At 43.5% G+C, this 25,544-nt stretch overlaps 1 long non-coding RNA gene and 1 other non-coding gene across 2 annotated transcripts; one reads left to right on the top strand and one right to left on the bottom strand.

Moving 5' to 3' along the window:
- Positions 1-9,995: 9,995 nt before the first annotated feature.
- Positions 9,996-10,139, bottom strand: LOC129487141 (U4 spliceosomal RNA). The gene has a single exon (XR_008659246.1). It is a non-coding gene; the product is annotated as a U4 spliceosomal RNA (small nuclear RNA).
- Positions 10,140-12,800: 2,661 nt separating this feature from the next.
- LOC129486664 (uncharacterized) lies at positions 12,801-25,173 on the top strand. Its single transcript, XR_008659048.2, has 3 exons — positions 12,801-13,058; positions 14,908-14,963; positions 25,116-25,173. It is a non-coding gene; the product is annotated as an uncharacterized lncRNA (long non-coding RNA).
- The last annotated feature ends 371 nt before the right edge of the window (positions 25,174-25,544 follow it).

The following is a 25,544-nucleotide window of genomic DNA, read 5'->3' as shown; positions in this document are numbered from 1 at the left end:
GGCCTCCCTCAAATGTCAGCAGCTGTGGGAACAGCTGGAGACTGATAACTCAGTTTTTACTTCTTCACAATTAGTGCAAGGCCCAAGAAAGTCATCAAAGGAAAGGTCAGGCCCTCCCCAGAGGCTGCTCCTCCTCTTCTGGGGCTGTGGTGCCCCCAGTGTGGGGTCTCCTCTCTCAGCCTCTCACCCAGGGTTTCTCTGGAAGGGTCAGAGCAGATGCTAGTCCCCTGGGGCTCTGCTTGGAGCATGTGCTCATCAGTAAAGGTTGACAGAGAACATACTGCAGGCTCCTCCCCAGGGAAGGGCAAGTACCACCTGGCAGAGTCTCTTCTAGGGCTGAGGGAACAAGCACAGACTGTTCCCAAGGCATGTCCTCCTTGCCTGGCTGGCCCTGCACAGATGAGGCCCTCAGGAGTTGGGAAAAACACTCCCCGGGAGGAGGAGGCAGATGGTTCATGCTGAACTCATGGGAGACCACCCCAGACTCCCAGGACAGCAGGGCCCCCTCCGTCCCGCAGACACAGAGGCAGAGGAGAGCACCTATCTGGCTTTGCTCTGCTATAGTGGGGACACAGAACCCTCCCTGTTTCTCCCGTGGGGCCCAGAATTTTGCTTCCTTTCAGAAACTCAGCCTCACCAGGAATGAGCCAAACACAGACTCCAGGGAGCTCCCATCCCTTGGACTCTCTGAAAGAGGACACTGGAATGTGTTAGGATGCTAGATCTGGCTCAAGATACGCAGGCCAGGATGGTCTCTCCACAGTAGTGTGCAGGTCTGGGGAAAAGATTCTGCTATGGCTGAATGGTTTAGAGGCAAGTGCACCGGCCTTATAGTTGGGTGGGTCTGGGTTCAGGTCCCTGCTCTGACTCTCCCCAAGATCCCTTAGGAAAAAGAAGATAAGGATGTGATGAGGATGCTACCTTTATATAATTGCTAAGTACTTAGTAGGTGCTAAATAAATGGTAAAGCTATTATTAATACCAATTATACCTGGGGAAGTGTAGAACAGCTAGGATAGTATAATCTTATGTCTATAAAATTGTATATAGATAGGATGTTTACCAAACATTAATAGTGGTTATCACTGGGTAGTGGGATTTGGGGGTAATTTTTACTTTCTTCTTTTATTTTTCTGGGTGCTCCTTGAATTTTTTTTACAATGCAAGCACACAAGAATAATTGCTCATCTGTAACCTCAATTGACTCCAGTAAAGGTTGGATTCTTGATGTGCTGAAGTGTGGAAGTCTGGGATTAGGCACTTGAGGGAACCTGAATTACTCTTCATAGCAGAGAGAAGAATGTGGGTTCCCAGAGCAACCTGAGAGGAGATGAGACTGGGAAGAGGAAAGGGAGAAGAGGGAGCAAGTTGACAAAATCCCACATGGTCGGCAACATAATCTTAAATCTCCCACGTGGTCTACTACCTACTCAGATGCTTGGTGTGAGTGATTGTTGTTGTGGGACATGAAATTGGAGCCACATTTCACATGTTGTTTGGGATCAGACAGAGGCAGCATCTGAACACATATAACCCACAAATGAACAATCCATTCTGTTTTTCCAGGAATCAGCAGAAGTCTTGGAAAGCCTTGTGAGTTCCACAGGACACAGAATTGCTTGAGCTTGAGCCAAATTGTCCCTGTTATCCATTGCTACATTAAAAAAACACTTCAAACTTATTGGCATCGAGCAACAATAATCATTTATTATATCTTTCCAGGTTCTGGGGGTTGGCTGGGCTTCACTGGGTGGCTCTTGCATGGGGTCTCTCCTGCGGTTGCAGCTGGAGTCCCAGCAAAGTCTTCCCCGTCCACATGTCTGGTGTCTGGGCTGGAAAGGCTCAGGCAGCTGGAGCTGGAGCAGCTGGGGCTTCTTGCAATTTCTCTCCATCTCTATGTGGTCTCTGCATGGTGCTGGCAGCCGGGCATCTTCAGGGGGCTGGACTTCTTACGTGGCTGTCCATGGCTCCTAAGGTGTGTGTCCTGAGAGAGAGAGCCAGGTGGAAGCTGTGTGGCCTTCCTGACTTGCTTTTTGGAAGCCGCACAGTCAATTATATGCACTCTATCAGTTGGAGCCGTCAAAAGGCCCACCCAGATTCAAGGGGAGATGACACAGCAGCCATCTCTCAGTGGAGAAATTGCAAAGTTCTGGAATGAACATGTGGGATTGAAAATAATGTTGTGGCCTTATTTGGAAAATACAGTCTGCCACAGGACATTTCACAGATGTTGAGGGGCAGGGCAGTCCCCAGCTGGTATCTGAGTTACAATCAGGAAAAAATAACAAAACTATTTTCTTAAAAAAAGACAAAATATTAACTGAAGTAGACTTCAAATCAAATCTAAGATTATTTAGAAGAACATGGATGAAGAATAGGGACTTTTATTGTAGCAGATTTACTGGAATTGGCTGTGAAAATCATAATGAAAATGAACAAGCCAGAAAGAAAAATGTTACTCTTTTGTTCAAAACTTTCTGGATGGAGCCAGCAGTGCTGGAAATGGAACAGGAAAAGCCTGGAAGAGGGCCCGAGGGTCAGAAGGGTCAGACCTTGGCTGTTGGCAGGGAAGGCAGGGATCTGCGTGAGAGAGATTGCTGAACTGAGACGTTCAGGGCAGAGCCCGGGATGGGTGCAGGGACGGACAAACCTCAGCACAGCAGGCACCTGCTGTGTCTACTTGTCACCTGCCTCTGCTACACGTGTGTTCCCTCGTGGTGACACCTGGGGGCACAGCCTTGGGGCCCGGGAATCTGTTGCCTTGCTCTGGGCTTCAGTAATTGAGTCCAGGGCTCACAGGCTTGGTCTTCCTTTCATTATGGAATCCCTGGGCTTGGACTTCAGTAACCACCTCCTGCAAACGATGGCCCTTCATTTCAAGGAACTGGCTCCCTCTCTGGGGGCTCTGGCTTGTCACTGACTCTGCATTCTCAAGTCTCTACAGTCAGACCTGGAGTCCCTGGCCATGGGTCTGGAGGGAGCCTGAGCGTCATTTGGATTGGAAAGCAGCTCTTGCTCACCACCAGGATCTGATGCGTGGGTAGCAGCTTCTGTCAAGAAGGATCATGAGGTTGCATTTGGGCTCAGAGGGGAAAAGGGCCTCAATCAATGGGCAGTGGAAGGTGGAGTGGTGATACAAGTTTGCAAACACTTCTGAACTCTGTTTTATCTCTGGGCAGCAATTGAGGGTGACCCTCCCGAAGCACGTGGTCATCTCTCCTTTCCTCCCAGATCTCAGGGCTGGCATTCCATGGCCTCCTGTAAGCCACACCCCATTCTCTACTGCTCTCAGTTGGTGACATAGTGGCCAGTTCTTGCTCTGGCTTCCTTTTGGAGATGGAGGGCAGTAGATCGGCAATTCATTCTCTTTAGATGAATTATCTTTAGATGAATCACCCCCTTGATCTTCTTGAAAAGACCTCAGAGATCGTCTAAGTTTACCCCTTATTTTGCAAATAAGGAAACTGAGGCTAAGAGAGATAGAAAAGATTTGTTTGCCAGTCTTCCCTTCAGCATCTCAACAAGACTTTGCCAAGGGGCCCGCTTGCGGCATGGCACAAAACCCCCTTCCCACTGCCAATATCCCCCCTCCAGTCTCCTTCCCTGCCATGGCCAGGCCACGTGGAAACTCATGCCAAAGAGTGTCAACCGGGAATGTGTCTTCTTTCTTGAAATACGTTATGGATCAGCAGGCAGCCCCCTCAAGACCCCAGCAATGAAGCTCACTTGAAGCCCGGCACACAGTAACCCAGAAACATATGTGGTGAGCAATAACAGTCATAAATTTTATGAGATTATGTGTTCCTAATGTGAGATTTCAGGCTGATCTGTTTGTTGAGTTATGCCAAACTTCAGCATGATTCAATCAAGTTGGGCTTAATCTTCCCTTATTTACTCTGGGTGGGGGTGAGTCACGGAGTGTGTCTCTAGTCCAGTCTGCTGAACTAATTTACCCCAAGGATTTTGATGGACTGGTGATTTGTTCTCTCCGAATATTCAGTTTATTTGCTTATAGCATTAGACGAGGTCTGGATTACATGCAGTGAACGTCTGTAGCCATGCTAGGGACCAGGACCTCTTTGGAGAGTCCACACTAGAGACAGCGAGCACCTTGTAGGTTTCACAGTTTCCTTTCAGTCAAGGCCAAATCATGCAAAATATTTTGTTACCTGTTGATGAACTCACGGGATTTAATGCTGTGGCCTCTTTATCACAGAGAAAGGCATTTTGGCCAGCTCCCTGCATCTCTGACCCTAGGCGGTGTGGATCTGGAAGAAACAGGGAATATTGCCATCTCCTCCAAAGATGTAAAAGCCTGGAAAATTTGCCCGAGGCTGGGAGTGACTCCAGCTGCCAAGCATCTCCATCTCCCAGTGTGCAATTTTTGGCAGCCTTGGGGGAGATGGGAGCATGCAGATGGAATGCGAGGTCTGTGTCCTCAATGCCTCATCTCAGTGCTCTGAGGAGATGTCAAACCCCCTAGGACTAAGAGCAGTGAGGCGCAGCCTGTAGTCTGATGATGAGAGTTTGGGATCTCCTGCCTTCCATGGGATGGGAGAATTGGGGGTTTTGGCCTTCCATATTTGAGGCTAGAGTGGAAAGGGTTTTCATTGATTTCATCTTTGATCATGATGCCTACTGTTCCAATTTGCTCGAGACTGAGGGGTTCTCAGGATGTGGGGCTTTCACAGCTAAAAGGGGGAAAGTTGTGGGAAACTAGGAGAAGTTGGTCACCATAACTTTGATGTTCCTTGACTTTGGCAAGTCATGCCCTAAGATGCATCCAAAGCTTTGGGTAGGAATGGGAGGGTCACTCTTTCCTTCCCAAGTAGCTGCTGCATGGCCTCAAGTCTGGAAACAAAGATTCCCCATCCACCCCAACCATTGTAAGAGTGAAAGTTTTCCTGCTCAGTTTCCCAGACATGTGATGCTCTTCTCTCTCTGCTGAGGGGTGGCAGCAGGTTTTCCTGCCAATGTGGGCCACTGGCATGCTGTTAGCCCACACGAAGAGATAGGGAAGCCCACAGCTTGCTTGGTAGGTTGTATTAGTCCATTCTCACACAGCTATAAAGAGCTACCTGAGACTGGGTTATTTATGAAGAAAAGAGGTTTAATTGACTCACAGTTCCACAGGCTGTGCAGGAAGAATAGTTAGGAGGCCTCAGGAAACTTTCAATCGTGGTAGAAGGTGGAGGGGAAGGTGGCACGTCTTACCATGGTGGAGCAGGAGAGACAGAGAACAAGGGGGCAACTGCCACACACTTTTAAGCCATCAGATCTTGTGAGAGCTCACTCACTATCATGAGAACAGCATGGGAGAAACCACTCCCATGATGCAATCATCTTCCTCCACGTCCCTCCTTCAACACGTGGGGATTACAATTCAACATGAGATTTGGGTGGGGACACAGAGCCAACCCATATCAGAGATGAACAAGCCGAAGCGGTTTCTGAGGCTGGACATCAGCATTCCTGAAACCTTGATAATCTGAAGCAGTTCTTTTCTTTTCTTTTTATTTCCTTTTCTTTCTCTTCTTTTTTGAGACAAGGTCTCACTCTGTTGCCCAGGCTGGAGTGCAGTGTCGTGATCACAGCTCACTGCAGCCTTGACCTCCTGGGCTGAAGTGATCCTCCCACCTCAGCCTTTCAAGTAGCTGGGACCACAAGCACATGCTATCCGCCCCCTCACCCAGCTAATTTTTGTATTTTTTGTAGAGACAGGATTTCACCATGTTGCCCAGGCTGGTTTTGAACTCCTGGATTCAAACAATCCTTCCACCTCGGCCTCCCAAAGTGCTGGGATTACAAGCATGAGCCACCACGCTTGGTCCAGAAGCAGTTTCAAGCTAATTGTAAGCTGGCAGCAGGTTTTGGATTTATCTGGGGGACAGAGGGATGGGGGACTGTGTGTGCGTGTTTTCTTTCTAGGAGTAAAACTCAGAACACTATTGTGAACTGTTTGGTTATAGGGGTAACGTTCAGATTCTGTTGCACTCTGGTTAAAAGCATGGACCCTGGAGCCAGACTCTGTCATTAATTTGACCTTCAGTAATTAGTGTAACCTCCTTGGGCCTTAGTTTCCTTTTCTATAAAATGGGCACAATAGTGAGGTGGCTTCAAGGATTAAATTAATTAATATTCACAAAGAACTTAGAATACGGCCTGGTAGATAGTAATTACTCAAAAAATCTTACCTATGGTACTAGGATGAAATGGCAGAGTCAAACATGTTAAATTAACTTTGTGCAGTCATATATGAAGTTGCCTTGGTTGTCATCAGAACTGCACACCAGCAGACAGCGTGGCTGCTTGTCACTTCAGCCAGATGTTCTCACTGCATCTCTCATTCTGTCTTGCCACCCGGTCACTGCCTCCCAGGGAGTTGGAGTTTGAGTCTGGACCTAAGTAGAGGCTGTGGAGTTTGACAAAGTTTTATTGAAGGCCTGGATTGGCAGAATATCCATGCAGAAAAGATCACTGGCCACTGGCCATCAGACATGAAAATTCCAGGATCTCAGTGGCAGAGGCCCTTCATCAGGGACCACTCCTGGCTGGTCTCCTGCTTACCATGCTGCAGGGCAGACTGCCTCCTCCCAAGCCATGGCATCAACCACCCCTCTTACCATGAGTCCAGATGCCAACAACCTTCCTTCTTCTTTCAACAGGAAGAAAAGCCTCCACTCTCACCCCATCTCCCAGTCGACACAATAAGCATCTGCAGATACACAATTGCTTTGGATGCTTCTTAGGGCAATATGTTGAATTTCAGCTCTTGTATTATTTTGGATATACATAGCATTAATTTTACGTAAAACATCTTCCCAAATGAGTCCTGAGCAAATAAACTTAACAGCGGATGTTTTTGAAAGCTTACCTTTGGCTTGAGTCTTATAATCCTTGTCTTTATTAATATATCAAAATTTTCTAAAGAAGAATTGGATAGAGTCTCTAATTGAGTTTTTAGTGCCATAATGGCATAAACTCAACTCTCCCATCATGCATTTGACAGTGTTTCAAATTTATGTTTGGTAAATGTGTTTTTAATACACGACATTGCACTGAAGCTGAAAGGCAGTTGTATAGATCTGGATGATACAAAAAAATTCGGTGGTGTCAGAAGAGATTTTTCCTGCACCATTCACTACTAAGATTAAAATATCTAGTCAAGAAAGAGAAAATGCCCTAGAATCATTTCTTAGAATCATCTGTTTCATTCCGTCCTGCTTTCCATGCATATTTGCAACATTGCGATATTCAAGGCACTTCAAATTATTTTATTCTTGATTGGTTTTGTAAGTGGTTTACTAACATTGTTTATAATCCTTCCCCAGTTGTGACATTTGCTGGAGAAAAAAGTCCCCAATATGTTTGCATATAGAAATATTTGCATTTTGAGAATCCACAAATCCAACAACAACAACAAAAAAAGTTATCTGTTCTATATCTGTCAGGGGTTGTGTCTCAAACACATCAAGGTTGTAGCCAAAATAATGAATAATAGTTAGCTCTTTTTACCTTATTCAGACTATTTCACTCACTGCATCTGCTACAATTTTAATTAGTTTTGTATTTCATTCTCTAAATAGGTACAATATTATTTAGTGTCAACATTTATATTATGCAGAAACATTCTGCCATAATATTATCAAATTTGGCTGTGGCTTCTGCCAAATGGATAAAATTTCCATTATCATGTGCATGCTCACAAAGTTTTTTGGATGCTCCTCTGAACACTAGATCTTGCTTGCCAAAAATTAAACCATGTAAAATCTGCAGTGAGCAACAGCACAATAATTTTTCCTCATTTTTGTAATGTATTTGCAACATTGATAGTTTTTTTTTAAATCAGATGTCAGCTTTTCAATACTGTATTAGTCAGACTAGGTCAGGCAATGCTTCAGTAACAAGCAATGCCAAGACCCCAGCAGTCTGACACAATTGAAGTAGATTTCATATTTGTGCAATACCTGCTGCAGGCCCGGGTAACTTCTAAGGCAGCTTCACTTCATGGCCTGGCTCAGAGATCCATGCAGACAGAGACATCACCACCCTGTGGCTTTGCCATCTGGAACACACAGCCTCCTCAGTCCGTGTGGCAGGCGAGAATAGTGGAGGGTTCTGTACAAACATTGAAATGCTTCAGCTCAGAAATGACAGGATCCCTGCTGCTCACTGCCGCATTGGCTCCACTAGTCATATTTATTTTCTCTATGGCAAGGGGAGTGAGCAGAGATGTGTAATCTTCACACTTGCCTGGAAGAAGAAGAGAACCCAATATAAGTAAGCACCGGACTTCTTTCTTTGCCACAGTAACTTAGTATTTGTTGGTGTGCTCTTCACTTTCTTCATGTGTACAAAGAATATATGATAAATGCTGCAAATGCTTTGCAGTCATTTCTCAATTTTTATTCTTCTTATCCCCAAAGAATTGGAAATAAAGAATCCTTTGAGGATGAATAAAGTAAACACAATCTACCAATATTTTTTTCACTATTTGGAAGAATTCATGTGTAACAGATTTGCTAAAACTTTCTATTTCTGTTTTATTTTATTTTGTTTTTTTTCTAGAGATGGGGTCTTGCTGTGTTGCCCAAGCTGGTCTCAAATTCCTGACCTTACGGGATCCTCCTGCCTTGGCCTCCAAAAGTGCTGGCATAACAGGTGTGAGCCGCTGTGCCTGGCTGAAAACTTCCTATTTCTAATGTCTTTTGGAAAGTTACAATCTCTCGTTTGAGTTTAAAAAAAAATGCAATCAGAGTAGCCTTGTATGTAATATTAAAATTACATAGTCTTTCTGGCTCCAACCACATTGTCTCCATAAGACCTCTAGCCTTTCATCTTTCTCCTAAATATTTCTGGAAGTCCCTGAGATGGTTTTAAGAGTGCTTCTCTAGCCACTTCTCTGGGCTCCTATTTGCTACATTCTCTTCCTGCTTTGGCTCCTCCTGCTACTTGAGAGTGCTGAGACCACAGCAATATCTCCCAAGACACAACCTTATCCTGCTGCTCACTCCACCCCCATCCCTTCCTGTCTCCATCCACCGACTGACTGGTACCACTAAAGCCTTGTACTCCAATATCCCAAGAAATGGCAGACAAATAGCTCTCTTAGTGCTCAGCCTCTGCAGTGGCTAGTTAGTACTACATAATAAGTGACTCAAAAATTCAGTGGCTTAAAACAATAAGCATTTATTTTGCTTATGATTCTGTAGGTTGACAATTCAGGCTGGAATTAGATGGGCTTCCTCTTGTATCTGTGGCCAGCCATGGGTCAACTTTGCTGACCTTGACTGGATTCATTCACCTGCCTGGGGTCTCTGTTGGGAGGTAACTGGGCTAACCAGCTCTGGCTCCCCAGTCTGCTGGAGGATAAGAGACCTCTATATCCTCTTATCTTCCAGTAGGCTGGGGAGCCAGAGCTGGTAATAAAAGTCCTCTTATCCTCCAGTAGACTAGCTCAGGCTTGTTCAGGTGGATGGGGCAGGAATCCCAAGCAAAGGGCAGAGGCGTGTGAGGCCTCTTAAGGCCTGGGCTCAGAACTGGCAAACATCACTTGTATTAGATTCTATTGGCCTTATTACACTGAAAGTTACAGGATCAGCCCAAAGTCAAAGAGATGAGGAGTCCACCTCTTGATAGGAGGAGCTCTAAAGTCACATTGCAAAGGGTATGGACACAAGGAGGAGTGAAGGACTGTTGCCATATCTGTACCCTTCCACAGCCTCTCCTTGGAATTGAGGTGGCGATCCATAGGAATTGGGCGGAGGACATTGGAAAGACAGGCCCAGGCTCACTCTTAGTCATCCCTAACTCTGGTACTGGTCTGTAGACCTTGACCATGTTCAGACATGCCAGTACCCTGGCAGTGAGCTTAGTCCAAGTTCAACTAAGCCCCAAGAATGTGTGACTGCTAAAGTTGACCTGGGAAGGGGGCAAGGGACCTTTCAAGAAGCCTCCTGAGTGCTCTCTCCTTCCTAGCCTCCTGCATATTAGTGTCACTTCCTAGAACTGTCAGAGGCAAGTAAGTTGCCCTTGGGTGAACTCCCCCTCAGAGGGAAATGGCTGCAATCTTTTTCAATTAGCAATAATCGTGCCTCGGATAAACCTCATTGGCTACGATACTGCCACTGCGCAAAGCTAATGGCTGCAATCTTTGTCTCCTGAGTGTCACTAAGCGAGGGAGGGAGGGAAGAAGAGAGGCCCATCTGAGTGCTAGGTTCTGCCTCTCTTTCTGAACTGAAGGGGGGATCCAGGATATAGCTGAATAACAGGCAAGGGTCATAGTGATGTTTTTGTGTGTGCCAGCTGAAGTGGTTTCTGTGCCTACCTTTCAGTGCCAACCCACCAAGAGGTACTTGGCTTCATGGACAGGAGTAGGAGTGGAAAGCCCCCCTCAAGTGGACACGATGACCCTACTCAGGAGATGAGTCCTAATTCCAAGTCAGATTGGAAGGAGTAGAAACCAGTATCATGTTTCCTCAAGTGACATCAGGCCTCCAGTTTCTCTAGGGGTCCCTGGACCCCAAGGGCAGGCATTAGCCACTGATGGGGCAGTCTGAGAAAAGAGGGCCTGCTGGGAATGTCCTAGACTGGGAGCTCCTAGGGCATGGGGTCCCAGAGGACACTGAAATTCTCAAAACTTCTTTTCATCTTGGTATAACACTCAACAGAAGATAAAAATGGGAACAATTCATCTCGGTTTCGGTGGGAGGGGAGCCCAGAGGATCCCCAAGTCAATGCTGCCTGGGCTGGGCTTTTCTGATGAGGGGCCTCATGCTACCTTTCTTCCTCACTAATATGGGGTATTGTTTAGGATGAAATATGGAAACAGGTGTAGAAGCAGTTTTAGAAATAGGAAGCATTCCATGAATAGTGTTTTTGTCATCTATTTGTTCATTTATGACTTGACTACTTCCAAACAGAATTTGAGGCAGTGTAAAAGATTAATAGGATGAAAATAAGTCCCCAAATGACTATCACAGAACTGCAAGAGAAAGTCAAGTAATAAAAGGCATGGGAAGAGTCAAATTATATTTTTTTAAAAAAACAGACTCAGAAAGGTTTCTTTTATTGAGTATAACATTTAGTTCTTGGGGGATAAGAGGAGAGATAGACAGGTATGGAGATGACTAATGTTTACTAAACACTTCCTGTGTGTCAGACACTGCAATTAGATTGTGTGAACTAAATCATGTTTTCTGAGTTTTTCAGTAACCAGGGTAAAAAGGGGGAACTATCAGTTTCATAAAATAAATCTGTAGAAATTCATCAGGAAACTACCTTTACCTAACTTTGAGTTCTAAGATGAGTCTTTAGGCACATCTTCAGAGGCACATATTGAAGAATGTCCTCTAAAACCATTCTATTGTGTCCCAGTTCTAGTTAAGATGGAGTAAGCACACTCTACCCTGTCTCTCCCAGTGAAATGCAGCTAAAAACCTGGAAAGACTGCACAAGACACTATGCAAGGACGCTGAAGAGCAAATAGTAATAGGCAGATTGGGGAAAAAAGACACAAATTCGGTGTACCATTAAACTGGTGGTGAGTTTACTTTTTCCCTCCAGCTTGGACTTGAAGGTGGGTACAGTTGTGGGAGGTGCACAGCAGAGTAGGGTGACCAAAGGCCAGCTTTCTGACCAGAGAACTGCACAGGGGAGCCCCATGGAGTGGACAGGTAACAGAGAGATCATGGAGAAGGAGACTCATGGGAATTGACCACATAAAGGTGTTTATGAGCTGCAGGTCTCATCCCTGAGCTGCACATGGGTGGATCTGATCCCCAACAGCAGAGAAGCACTAACAGATAGACCATTGCCCAGGTCCCAGACTAGCCACTAGGGGAAGCACATAGGGGCAGAACTGAATAGCACTGCAAAGACTTTGAATTTGAGAACAGAATTGACACTGGAACTACAGCCCACAGAAGGCAGGTTGGAAAGTGAGGCCTGAGCTTAACCAGGTTCATTGCCTGCTAAGACAAAAATAGCAACATCCTTCATAGAATTTCAGCAAGACACAAAGTCTCATAGTCTAATAATCAAAATGTCCAGGATACAATTCAAAATTACTTGGCACATAAAAAAAAACAGACAAACCTCAACTTGCATGGGAAAAAGCGGTCAATGGATGCCAATGCTTAGATGACACAGAGTTAGAATTATCTGACAAACAGTTCAGAGCAGCTATAATAAAAATAATCCAAAAGTAAGGGCGAATTTGCTTCACATGAACAGAAAGAATAGAAGGCCTTAACAAGGAAATAGAAAATATAAAGAGAACAAAATGGAAATTTTAGAATGTAGAAATGTAATCATAACCAAAATAAAACACATGGGATGGACTCACTAGCAAAACTGAGTGACAGAGGAAAGAGTCAATGAACTTAAGGATAAATAAATAACCATGACCTAATCTAAAAAACAGAGAAAAAAACCATAGTGAATACAGATTTAGAGACCTATCACACAGCACCAAAAAGTCTGACATTTAAGTCATTGGAGACCCAGAAAGAAAGGAGACTAAGTGCATTGCTGGAAAAAACAAAAAACAAAAAAAAACTTGAAGAAATAATGCCTGAAAAATTATCAAATTTGGTGAAAGACATAAACCTACAGATTCAAGAAATTGAATGAATCCCAAACAGAATCAACCCAAAGAAATCCATACCCAATCACTTCATAATCAAATGGCTAAAAACTAAAGACAGAGAAAATCTTGAAAATAATTAGAGAAAAACAACATATTACTTATAGTGGTATAATTCCAATGCTTGAGGACTTCTCATCAGAAACCCTGGAGGCAAAAAGAAAGTGGCACAACATTTTTCAAGTGCTGAAAGAAAAGAACTGTCATTCCAGAATTCTATATCCAATGAAAATATGCTTCAGGAATGAAGGTTAAAATAAAAACATTCTGTGAATCAGAATAAAGAAAACTAAGAATTTTTTGCCAGTGGACATGCTCAAAAAGAATTGCTAAGGAAGTTCTTCAGACAGATGAAAAATGACACCAGATGAAAACTTGGAACATTGAGAATGGAGGAAAAGCAACAGAAATGGTAAATGACTGGAAACAGTTTATTGAAAATGCAAAGGTATTCCAATTTTGGCTAATTTTACATCAGCCCTGAGGGTACTCCAAGGGCATATGTTAACCACAGTTCTAAAACTCAGTGCTATGGGGAAAGGGGGGCTCATGCAGAAAGTGAGATCATGTCAAATCACATCCCTCCTCTGCTCAGTGGTATCCCATCTCATGGACACTTCATAGTTTAGCTGTCCAGCTCTTCTGCCTCCTTCTGGTGGCTTTGGCTCATTTGGGGAGGCAACCATTCCTCTTCCTGTCTCTAACATATAATCCAAATAGAAGCTTCATCTCACTTCCTGGCTTTGGTGGTTGGTCTGGGGGTGGGCACTAGATCAAGCCAGACCAATCAGAGTTCTCTAGGACTCTTGAATTGGAGCTAACCAGGGAGATATGTGGCAGGAAGCTGTCCACAGGTATGCTTGCTGTCACATGTAAAGGGTTGTCTGCATGCAGTCATAGGGAATGAGAGGACAGCCAGTCCTCCCTGGTAGCAGTCATCCTTCAGGGCTAGCACCACCCATGCCCTTCCTGTAATTTGACTATGTGAACTTGTTAATTTGTCTTCAATTAAGCTACACTGAGTTGTGTTTTCGTGACTGTTAAAGAGTTCTGAATAATTTTTTATTTGAAGCTTTAGCTATCTTGTAATTAAGCATTGTGCTAGAATCTGGTGGAGGGGAGAATAGATAAAGAACAGAGAGTTCCTGTTGTCAAGAGTCCTTCAGTTTAGTTGGGAGAAAATTTACCCAGAAATGTCATTTCAGAGTGCCAAGTGAGCATTACAGACAATATGGGCTATGAAAAGAAAAGGGAAAAAATTGTTGTGGGCTGAAGTGATTCAAAATGTTTTCATGGAGAAAGTGAAACAGGCTGGAGGTAGAAGGAAAGGTGAGACATCCACAGGATGACAAGAGAGAGGAGAATATTCTGAGTAAGGGGAAATCACTTGAACAAAGGCAGACAATCAGCCATGCTTGAGAGAATCATGGAGCTCGGTCATGGGAGATGGCTTATATGGTTTATAAAGTGCTCTCTTATTCATCATCTCATATTTTCACAATGACTTAACAACGTGGTATATTATGATGTTCCCACTTCACAGATGGTTCTGAGCCATTCAATGACTTTCTCAGGAACATTAGTAAGTGGCAGATCTAGAACTTAAATTAAATGTTTTTGTTCAAGTGAAAGACATTGAATGTCAGGTCAGAAAGTAAATTTTTCATTATAATGGCAAAGGACATCAGCTAATATTTGACAACAATTTCTTAATATTGTCAACTAGTCAATCAGCAAATTATCTAGTCTTTTAAAATTTTTTGACATGTTTGAATCAAGATCAAAACAAGGTTCACAAATTGAATTTAGTTGGTAAGTCCTCCAAGTTTCTTTTAAAATCTCTGGATTCCCTTCCCTTTTTTTCTTGCAATTTATTTGAAATATTCTGGATTTTACAGACTTCATCCCAATAGTGTCAATTACATATTCTTTTATCTCTTGTATTTCCTGGAAACCATGGTTAGATCTTGGGGCTTGATTAGATTCAGATTCATTTTTAGAAGAATACTTCATAAGCGGTGGTGTGTGCTGCCAAATACATCACATTAGAAGACATGCAATGTTTGGTCATCTCTCTTTTCGTCATCTTAACATTGATAATTGAGTTCAAGTATTGTCAGCTTGATCCATTCATTATGAAGTCTCCCATCGGTTATTCACCTAAGGGTTTTAGCAGCCACTGATATCATTGCCTAGTTCCATTATAACAGTGGGGGCTACAATATGATGACACCTAATTCTATCTCTTTCTTCATTTATAGGCTAGAATTCTCCCATAAAGACCATTTGCACATCAACTATTTGGCTACGTGAAAAGGTAAAATAGATGCTTATTTCTTTCTCTTTATTTGTAAGTTTTCAGAATACTGAAGTAGTTATCTAGCATATTCCAAAGGTAACTGATTAGTTTGTTTTATTATTATTATGGACTCATGTATTTTAATATTTTTGATATGTTTCAATGCATTGCAGTTACTGTCCATTTCAGTGCTCAAATTGTCCCATTTTGGTCAATGGGAACCCCTTCAAGTTGGTTTCTGGGTCATTATGATATGATTGCCATAGTCTTTGCTATCTTTCTTGGTTTCCAGACTTATCTTGAATATTCCTGCTCCGTAGCTGACAAAAAAAAAAAAAAAAAAAAAAAAAGGCCATTTTACAAAGAGCTCTGGTTTCTTTTTCTGGGAAGTAGTATTTAGAGACAACAATCTGGGCCCTGGGGTGCTCATTGTTACTAGGTAGGTTGTTGTCTCTAGGTCTTTTTTTTTTTTTTTTTTGAGATGGAGTTTCGCTCTTATTGCCCAGGCTGGAGTGCAATGGCACAATCTCCACAACCTCTGCCTCCGAGGTTCAAGTGATTCTCTTGCCTCAGCCTCCTGAGTAGCTGGGATTACAGGCATGCACCATCATGCCTGGCTAATTTTGTATTTTTACTAGAGATGGGGTTTCTCCATGTTGGTCAGGCTGGTCTCAAACTCCCGACCTCAGGTGATCCGCCTGCCTTGGCCTCCCAAAGTGCTGGGGTTACAGGTGTAAGCCACCATGCCCAGTGTCTCTAGGTCTTTTAATCAGAGAAGGTAAATACTTTTTCTTTTAAAGAGAAAATACATCATGGACTCATGCTTAGGCTTCCAATTCAAGTTTAAAATGACATGGCTTTTACTTAGCTTCTGTGACTTTATATTTGTATCTATTTGCTCTTATTCTGAAAATCCTTGGTCCTAAAGTGAATAACTTATTTGCTTTATTCTACTACATATATATTTTAGAATAACAATAGAAACATTATTATTAACAGTATAACTGAAAAAACAGTTTTATATTTCTATGCAAGTTTTTTTTAATCCTTATGTCATATCTTACTAGGGTTATATAATCAAATTACTGTTTTAAAGTCATTTGAAATAATTATTCCCTATGTAAGTAAGTCACCAAATTAATACACAGTTAGGCTTAATTGTTTTATTTATTTTCCATTTTTAAGAATTGCATTTTCCTAATTAATTTTTGTTTTATAATTATGTAAAGCATTTACATATTTTGTGTTTGTTTGTTTGTTTGTTTTTGAGACAGGGTCTCACCCTGTTCCCCAGGCTGGAGTGCAGTGGTACAATCTCAGCTCACAGTAACCTCCACCTCTCAGGTTCATGCAATTCTGCCTCAGCCTTGCGCACCACCACACCTGGTTAATTTTTGCATTTTTATTAAAGATGGGGTTTCACCATGTTTGCCAGGCTGGTCTTGAACTCCTGACCTCAGGTGATCCACCCACTGTGGCCTCCCAAAGTGCTGGGATTACAGACGTGAGCCACCATGCCCGCCCGCATTTACATAGTTTTAAGGTAAAAGTCTGTAAAACAAGGTACATTGAGGGAAGTCTTGCTTGCATCCCTGGCTTTTCGGTTTTATTTCCTCCTTCCTTTATATGTAACCATTATTAGTTTTTGTTATCCTGCATTTATAAAACATATAACCAATATGTATATATAATCTAATAATCTCACCTTTCTCAGGTAAAATACTTCCCTATAAACAGTATTCTCTGCCTTTCCCCACCTTTAATAGTATGTTCTTAAAATCACTTCATAGTAGTATATAGAAATATTTCTCATTCTTTTTATAGCTGCATAGTAATCTATTATGTATTTTAGTAATAATAAACTCCATCATTTACTCAACCAGTTTCCTACTGATAGGCATTTGGGTTGCTTTCAATTCTTTGCTATTATAACTAGTGCTGCAATTAATTGTCTTGTGCACATATCCCTTCATACTTTTGTCAATATTTCTTTGCTATAGATTCTTGCGAGTAGATGGACTTGTTCAAATGGCAAATATATATATCATTTTAGTAGATATTGATACATTTCTCTCTATAGGGGTTGTAAGATTTTCCATTTCCAATTGCAATATATTGAGTGCTTGCTTCCCCACTGCCTACCTAACACAGTATATTGTCAAACTTGCAGAGCTTTGCTTGAAAAATGGCATTTCGGTGTAATGCTATTTTTCGTCTTTCTTATTACTCTCAATTTAAAGTTTTAATCCCCTAACACAGCTCTTGGCTCATTGCAACTGTTCAATAATTATTCTTTGAACCCATGAAAGCATGAAGTGGCACTGGAGGAAGATTAATCCAGCCACAGAATACACAGTCACTTGGAATACGGGGAGAAGAGGCAAGGAGCACTGGTGAATTTCAGGACCCAAACTCAGGCCATAAAAATAGTGACTTGATTTTTCTACAATTCCTAAATATTTTCTCTTTTACAGGGTGGGTGGGGCACAAATTTAATCTCTGTCTGTTCAGACTTTGCCGCATCTCCCCCCGCCCACTGAAGTTGTGTCTGAATTCCAGGCTCTTGGAGCAGGGCTACAATGATGGATGGGGGCACTGCGAAGGGGAGTCAGGTTCCTGGTCATCATTCGCCCATCCAGGCACCAGCTGAGATGCCCTCCTTCCTGGAGGTCCTCAGTCATTGAGGCAAGGAGGTTGCAGCTGTGTGTGGCCTCCACTTTCATCCCGGGTCTTTCTTCGGTTGGCCCTTAGTTCTTTCAGGCCTTTCTTGTGAACCTATGGACATCTGGCTGTTCTCTGTCACCACTTAGGGACCAGAGGAGACTCTGGGAGGACATTTAAAGTCTTATTTCCTAGACACCCCATGTAGCCATTTCTACTGCTCAGCTCTTGGGCTGTGCTGAGTTCCTTCACAGAAAATGGGACATGTTTCCTTTGCTTTGAAATGCATGACCCTCTCCCCACCCCCAGTCAAACCCCTCTGCCACCCACCCTCCAAATCTATCTAGGGCTCAGCCCAGGTGTGGGAGGAAGGCACAACAGAGTTTCTTCTCGGGGACCCATCAAACCTTTTACACCTTCCCCAGTGCCCAGCTTGGGAAATATTTCTCTCCTGGGGAAAAGGGGTATGAGAGAAAACTGATGACTGGCTTTTGAAATTCAAAAACCAAGAACTTGACTGCCTTTAACAACCATCCCTTGAAGCAATGGATAGATGCCTGCTGTGTGGGAGGGCCATAAGATGAAAGAAAGGAATGTGGAGGAGGGACTCAGTTAATTTCCAAATGTTATCCAGTTACACCAGTTAAAAGCATACAGCAATGCCCCAGGTATGACGTGATGAGAGGTGGAATGAGATATTGGCTAGGGTTTGGGGCTGATTATTGAAGGAGGAAAGCAGAAAGGATTCAAGAATGTTGCTGGGATCTGGAGCTGCCCAAGCAGAAGAATGATAGTGTAAGTGACAGAGATGGGGCCAGCAGGAGGGTGGGCACCCTGATTCTGGGAGGAAGATTGAAAACTTGGCTTTAGGCTTAGATGAGGTGTAGAGGTGATCATCAAATCCATGAAAGGGCCTGAGATCCCTTCTTTCTGGAAGGTGAGACAGAGAGAGTTGCTGAAGTTTTAGGACTGAGTCTTGGAAACTTCCCCGTGTAGGAGGTAGGAAGACAAAGAGGATGGTTCACAGAGGCCAAGTCTTTGTATTACTGGATGGAAGGTCTTGACAGTGAGTTGTCCAGGTTCTTGGAGTGTTAAACAAAGAGTTGAATAAATAATTGAACAAAACACAGAAACAAATCAACAAAAGAACGAAGCAATGAAAGACAAAGCAACAAAAGAATGGAGTAAGAAAGCACACTCCACAAAGTGGGAGCAGGCTGGGGCAAGCAGCTCAAGAGCCCCTATCGCAGTGGTCTTTAGGGTTTTTATTAGGCTAAAAGAATTTGGTAACACCCCTAGGTGTCCTTCAGAAGCCTCCAGTTGGTTACACCTTATGAAGGATTGGCCTGTGACCAGAGGTAGTGGAGACTTGGCCCACAGCCAATCAGAGGCCAAAGTGGAAATGTCTTGTTATCACATGAGTGAGGATGTGGCCTGTATGGGGCCTAATCTTGCCTAGAACTGGCTGCACCTGCTGTTCTTTTGCTTATGCCCTAACCCTTGGTTACCCTAATTCTCCATTCTCCTGCCTCATTTGCTGGGCCAAGCAACGTGTGAATGTATCTTTCTTCTAAGGATATGTGGGAGGAGAATCCATCTTAGAGCGTCTCATTAATACACTAGCCTGGTCTATATGTGCATTTGATGACCATCTATTGCCCTGGAAGGCAACATCTGCACTGATCATTCAAAATTGTGCATCCTTGGGAATATCTGAGATTGTACGTTTTTCCTCCTGTAGATACAGATGTTCCTAGAAGTAAGGTTGGTTTTACTTTAAAGTAAAAAACATTCACTACACACCTAATATGCACAGAGCACAACATGGTACAATTATATGGTACAGAATTTTTAAACTGCTGGCTTATGGGCTATATCTGACCCAGTGACTTCTGTTGTTTAGCCCGCATAGTGTTTGTTTTGTTTTGCTTTGCTTTGCTTTTATTTTTTACTAGTTACCCAAATTTTAAAATCAGGACGTTTCACCTAGAAATGTGGATCTCAGGCTATTCTTGAAAAATCCATTTGGCCGCGGTGAGCCAGTATTCCCAAGAGGCAAAATCAGCTCGAAGGTTGGAGCAGCTGCTCCCTCAGACAGACATGCACCTGCTATTCTATAATAGATCCTGCCTGTTCCACGTCTCTCATTTATACTTCTAGTCTGACACCTGTGAGCCTTGATGTCTGAAATGCCTGGCTTAAGGATTCAATGCGTGGGTTTTCATAAAACACAGGCTCAAATCTTGACTTGGCCACCTACCGGCGCCTTTGGGCAAGTTATTTGACCTCTTGAAGCTTGCCTCCCGATCTGTAGAATGGCAATGAAAAGAATTGCCTACCTGCCAGGACAAGGAGCACAGAAGACAGGTAGAAATTGCTCAGCAAATGGCAGTTATTGCTGTTAAGGATGAATGAGACAAACTCCCTGCTGACAAGATTCTAACCCTTCGAAGCAAGTAAGAGCACAGGCACCTGTGAGCCAAGGCAGAATGGGCTCTGTTAAGGGGAGGCTAGGAGCAGGCAGAGCCCTCATGCTGTGGCACAGAGAAGGTTCCCAGAGTAAGGAGGGGACCTTGGGGCCTGGATTTCTTTCCTTTTCTGTGGGAGGCAGGCGGCCCAGCTGCGGCCTGCCTGGACTTTGAAACCCTGCCATGCAGGACAGAGCCCAAGCCCTGGGAAGGCTGGTCTCCACCCCTGCCGGCCGCCTCTCTGCTGGGATTCCAGGAACCGGCCCTATCAGTTGGGCCCAGTTTCAGGAATCGGATTTCTTGCCTTTTCCCCTCAGTCATGTGGCCGCTGGAGTGGACGGTGCAGGCAGGAATGTGATGAGCTGTCAGGCCGCTTTCCAGGCAGGGGAGTGGGAGTATCTCAGATGGGGAATCTGGTTAGAATGTGGGGAGACCAGGCAGACCCCACCTCATGGAGCAGCCTGGGCAGGTCTCTCAAGTCTGAGAGCTAAAAAGCAGGCTCCCCCCGCCTCCAATCTTAGAACACAGACCACCCCTGGCAAGACTTGTTTCTGGGCCAGAGGAGACAGCCTGAGAGAACAAGGAAGCCTTTTTCTCTCACCACCCTGGGGCTGGGAATGTCTCCTCTGACCTCCTCTGCCTTCTGGGACCCTGGGCTGGGAAGGAAGTGTGCCTTTTAGACAAAATGTTATGTACACTGCGATAATTTAGAATGCTGCTCATCAGCAAACGTCAAAATCATGTGCATTTGTGTGGAAGACCTTTCTTCTAAAGAACTCCAAAAATAGGCAAATGGAGCACCAGGTTCACTTTCCAGGCCTGCTTCTCAGGCAGGGAGAAGCATGTCTGCTACTGATAAAACAAGAGGTGCAGAAGGCCAGCCTGCTGCACAGAGCCAAGCAGGGTCACCGTGGCAGTGCGTCTCCACCCAGGGCTCCTTCCCTAGTCTGCACTCAGCTCCCCAGCCCACCACCTCCTAGGTCCCCAACTATTTTTCTTTGAAAAGGATGGAGGTCCTTCCCCTTTAGAGTGAGGTAAATGAAACAATCTCTTGGGCACAAAATTTAAGTGGGGGGAGGTGACAAAAAACTCAACACTCAAGATAAATAATATTTTAATGCAATATAATTTTAAAAATCAAAATGAATGAAAAAATCTATGATGTGCAAAATATCAAACTTTGAAATAAAGGCAGGATCCAGCCATGCATCTACATGAGCCACCTCATTCACCTTCATTGGCCTCAAGTTTGCTGCAAGCACCATCCCCAGAGCCTGTGTAGAGGGCAGGAAGCACTGGGCTGGGTCCTGTTCTGCTGCTTACCATCTGGTTGACTTTAGGTTAAGTGACTGAAACTTTTTGAGCTTCCATGTACTCATCTGTAAAATGGGGACAGTGACACCTACCTCAAAAGGTGTGAGAGTTAAGTGACGGACAATAGACAAAATGCCCAGCACAGAGCTGTAGCCATTCCCTAAGAACTGACTCCCAACCCTGCGGTTTCCCACCGGGCTTTTTCTCTCGAACCTCACAGGAGACATTGTGGACTAGAATTAATCTGCTCTATCCCCTAACCCAAGTGTCTGCAACTGGCAAATGAGTCACATATGTTTGTTGAATGCCCGGATTAAATACGGAAAAGGAAATTGATCCAGAGCTATCAATTAAATGATCAGTGAAGTGAATCCACAGTTAAGATTGAAAGAGGTGGTAGGAGCCCCATCACAGGGTGGAAATGCAGATCTCAGGGCCCCTGGAGTAAAAATGTGGGTCAACAAAATGGTAAAATTAAAATACACACAACAGACCAGACGTGGTGGCTCACACCTGTAATCCCAGCACTTTGGGAGGCTGAATCAGGCGGATCACCTGAGGTCAGGAGTTTGAGACCAGCCTGGCCAATGTGGTGAAACCCCATCTCTACAAAAAATGCAAAAATTAGCTGGACATGGTGGTGGGCATCTGTAGTCCCAGCTACTTGGGAGGCTGAGGCAAGAGAATCACTTGAACCTGGGAGGTGGAGGTTGCAGTGAGCCGAGATTACACCATTGTACTCCAGCCTGGGAAAAAGGAGCAAAACTATCTCAAAAAAAAAAAAAAAAAAGAGAGAGAAATTAATTAATTAAAATAAAATAAAATAAAATAAACACAACAACCTGAGGGAAGTATTTGGAACTTATATGATAGAAAGAAGATTGATTTTCTTGTTGTAAGATGACCTACAAGAAAATGATGAAGAATACCCAATGAGAACATGAACAACAGACATAAACAGGTAATTTACAGATGAAGAAATGCAAAGGACCCAAAATCCCATGAAAGCATGCTCAACTTTACTAATAAAGAAATGCAAATTTTTCATGGATTAAACTATCACCTTTTTTAAAAGTTATAATTTCTGGTACTAGTAAGGGTCTGAGGAAAACAGGTAATCCATACATTGCTGAAAGAAGAGTAAATAGGATTTTTCTGGAGACCAACTTGAATAAAAAGTTTTTAAAATGTGCAGACTCTGACTCAGAAATGGCATTCCTCGAAATAACATCTATTCTAAGGTAATAATAGATGTGAGAAAAAATGTTAGTTTCAGCAAAGAATTGCTTAACAGGACATTGAACATCACTCGAGTGTCCTACAATAGAGGATTTTTTTAAAGTTTATAGAAAGATAAGTAGATGACATCAAAGTATTATCGGTGGTTATCTCTGGGTAATAAGATTGTGAGTTGTATTTTCTATCTTTTGCTTTTCCTTTTTTAAATTTATTTTATTGTGGTAAGAACACTTAACATGATTTCTATCCCCGTAATAAATTTTTTAGTGTACAATACATTATTGTTGACTGTGGGTACAGAGGACCGTAGAGCTTATTCACCTTGCTTAACTGAAAATTTACATCTGTTGATTAGTAACTCCACATCTGCACCCCCCCCCAACCCTACCCAGTTTCAGGTAACCACCATTTTTTGACTCTATGAATTTGACTATTTTAGATACCTCATACAAGTGGAATCACACACTATTTGTCATTCTTTGACTCGTTTGTTTCTCTTAGCATAATGTCCTCAAGATTCATCAGTATTGTCCCATATTGTGAAATTTCCTCCTTTATTAAGGCTGAACAACATTACATTGTATGTAATGACCACACTTTCTTTATCCATTCCTCTGTTTACGGACATCTGGGTTGTTTCCAAATCTTGGCTATTGTGGATAGTGCTGCAATGAACATGGGAGTTCTAACATCTCTTCAAGATCCTGATTTCAATTCTTTTGTATAAATACCCAGAAGTGGGATTGCTGGATCATATGGTAGTTCTATTTTGCTTTTCTGTGTATTTCCAATTTTCTACAATGAACACATGTTGCCTTTTATAATAATTTTGTTTTAAGAATGAAAGATCTCAAGGGTCTGATTATCCTGGGGAGGAGAGTGTGCTTTGGGTGACCCTGCACCTGTGACTTCTGGAGCTGCTGTGTCCGGTCCTCCAGTCCCTGAGCACTTGAAGGAGGAGTGGGGTTGGGGAGGATTCCAAGCTGCACCACAGGTCATTGCAAACCAAGATGGCCAGCACAGTGTGGGAGCAATTTGTGAGCCTGGTGTAGGTTTCTGCAACATTTGGCTGATTCGAAGTAACAATAAAGAACAAAGTTTTTGAGTGGAGTGATTGCATTATCTAATACTACAGAGCCTGAAAAGAAACCTGCTAATAATTGTTTTAAGCTAATTATTCTGTAAAGGTCAAATAGTGCTTGTGAACTTTAGCCACTATACTTAGGGCACTTAAACAAACAGATCAGTCCGTTGTTGGGAGTACAATAAATCAACTTTTGAGTTTAACATATTTTCATAAAGGTTATTTTTCCTTGCAGGAGCTTTTCAGCCACTGAGAATTCAGAGCCTTTAATGATTCTGGAGACCCCTTAGATATTAACCCTTGAATTGCTTGGCTTACCCAAACCATGCTTCCCCCAGTCCCCTATCTGAGCTAGGTGAGAAGCAGATTATCTGAGACCGACATCAAGTGAACCCACAGACCTGGGATCCTTGATGCCTCCAGCAGCCAAGGCTTGGAGCTTCCTGGGACCCTAGGCCTGCCCTAGCTTCCTCCCCACTCCAAACACCACAGGGTTCTCAGTGGGGTTTTCATACTATTAATAATTTCTGAGCTTTGAAAGGATTGCAAAAGGCCCATGGGGATCAAGGAGGCCAAAGCCCATCTGGTGAAGAGATGCTTCGTGATGAGGGAGGGGCTGTGTGGAGAGTTGTGTTTTGTAGGCAGGACAGATATTTGCAGGTGATGCTGGATCAGTGGTTTTTGCATCCTGGGCCCTTCCAATATGAAACAAGCCAGAGAAGGGACTGGAGCCTGAAATTAATAATAATCATGATGATGATAAGGAAGCGGGGAGGAAGAGAAGGAGGAGAGAAGGTTGATTGAAACAGCTATCATTTATTCACACATATTCACACTGTGTGTCAGGCAGTATGTTAAGTGCTTTGCACACATTCCTCATATACTCACAATCCAAATACTACTCTTTCATCCATCCTGGTGATGTGGAAATCAAAGCTTAGGAAATGTAAATAACTTGCCCAAGTCACACAGCTAGTAAGCAGCACAGTTACAGTATGAGCCCAGATCTGTGTGACTCTGAGACCTAAGTTTTAACCACCAAATGACATTGATCCTGAAACGTATAGGGTAAAGCTAGTAGAAAGAGAGGCAAGTAGGGTATTCTGAGGCATTCAAAAAGGTGACAAAGTAACTCTTCAAGAAGCCAAGTGCTGGAGGTCTTTGTTCGGCTCTTGACTGTAGAGAAAGGTGGATGCTTGCAAAGGAACAGACCTCGGGGTGATGTCTTGGCTAGATGTGAATAGGGCTGTGGGGTCAGGTCCTCGGTTCCCCCATATCCTCTTGCCCTCTAAATCCATTGTTTCCTAAACTAGTTCAGTGAAGCACAACTCATTCTTAAACGCGTGTTCTCTCTGAAACTGTTTTGCTTTTTCTCCTCCCCTCCCCTCTCCTCTGGATCTGAAGGAGATATGATTGTATGTGGCACTGCTGGAGACAACTCTTGAAGTCAACTGGGCACCTGGCAGGTAGGGGCACGGGCTCTACTCTTATGTCCCTGCATTCACGGCTTCCCCACAAGAGGCAGGAGAGAGCAGTGGAGCTTCAACCTTACTAGCTGCTAAAGAAACACATTTCCTTCCCTGAGGCCTGCAGTATCCACATTCTGCAAAGCCTTGACTACAGGGGAGTGGCTGAGGCTGGAAGTCCCTGAGACTCACACCTAGTCCATGTCCCTGCTGATTACCACCAAGAGGCTGGAACTGCCCCAGCCTGGGAAAGCAAGAAGCAGCTCTCAGGATGGGAGAGTTGGGTGTGGGCCTTTAAACCTATTGGCCCTTAAGAGGAAAGTGCCCCAAATTACTTTTTCCAGTGCTCACAATGCTGGATGGTTTA

Source organism: Symphalangus syndactylus, chromosome 7 (assembly GCF_028878055.3).
Source record: "Symphalangus syndactylus isolate Jambi chromosome 7, NHGRI_mSymSyn1-v2.1_pri, whole genome shotgun sequence".
Classification (NCBI taxonomy): domain Eukaryota; kingdom Metazoa; phylum Chordata; class Mammalia; order Primates; family Hylobatidae; genus Symphalangus; species Symphalangus syndactylus.
The sequence above is the reverse complement of the archived record's forward strand: the minus strand, read 5'-3'. Positions and strand labels throughout refer to the sequence as shown.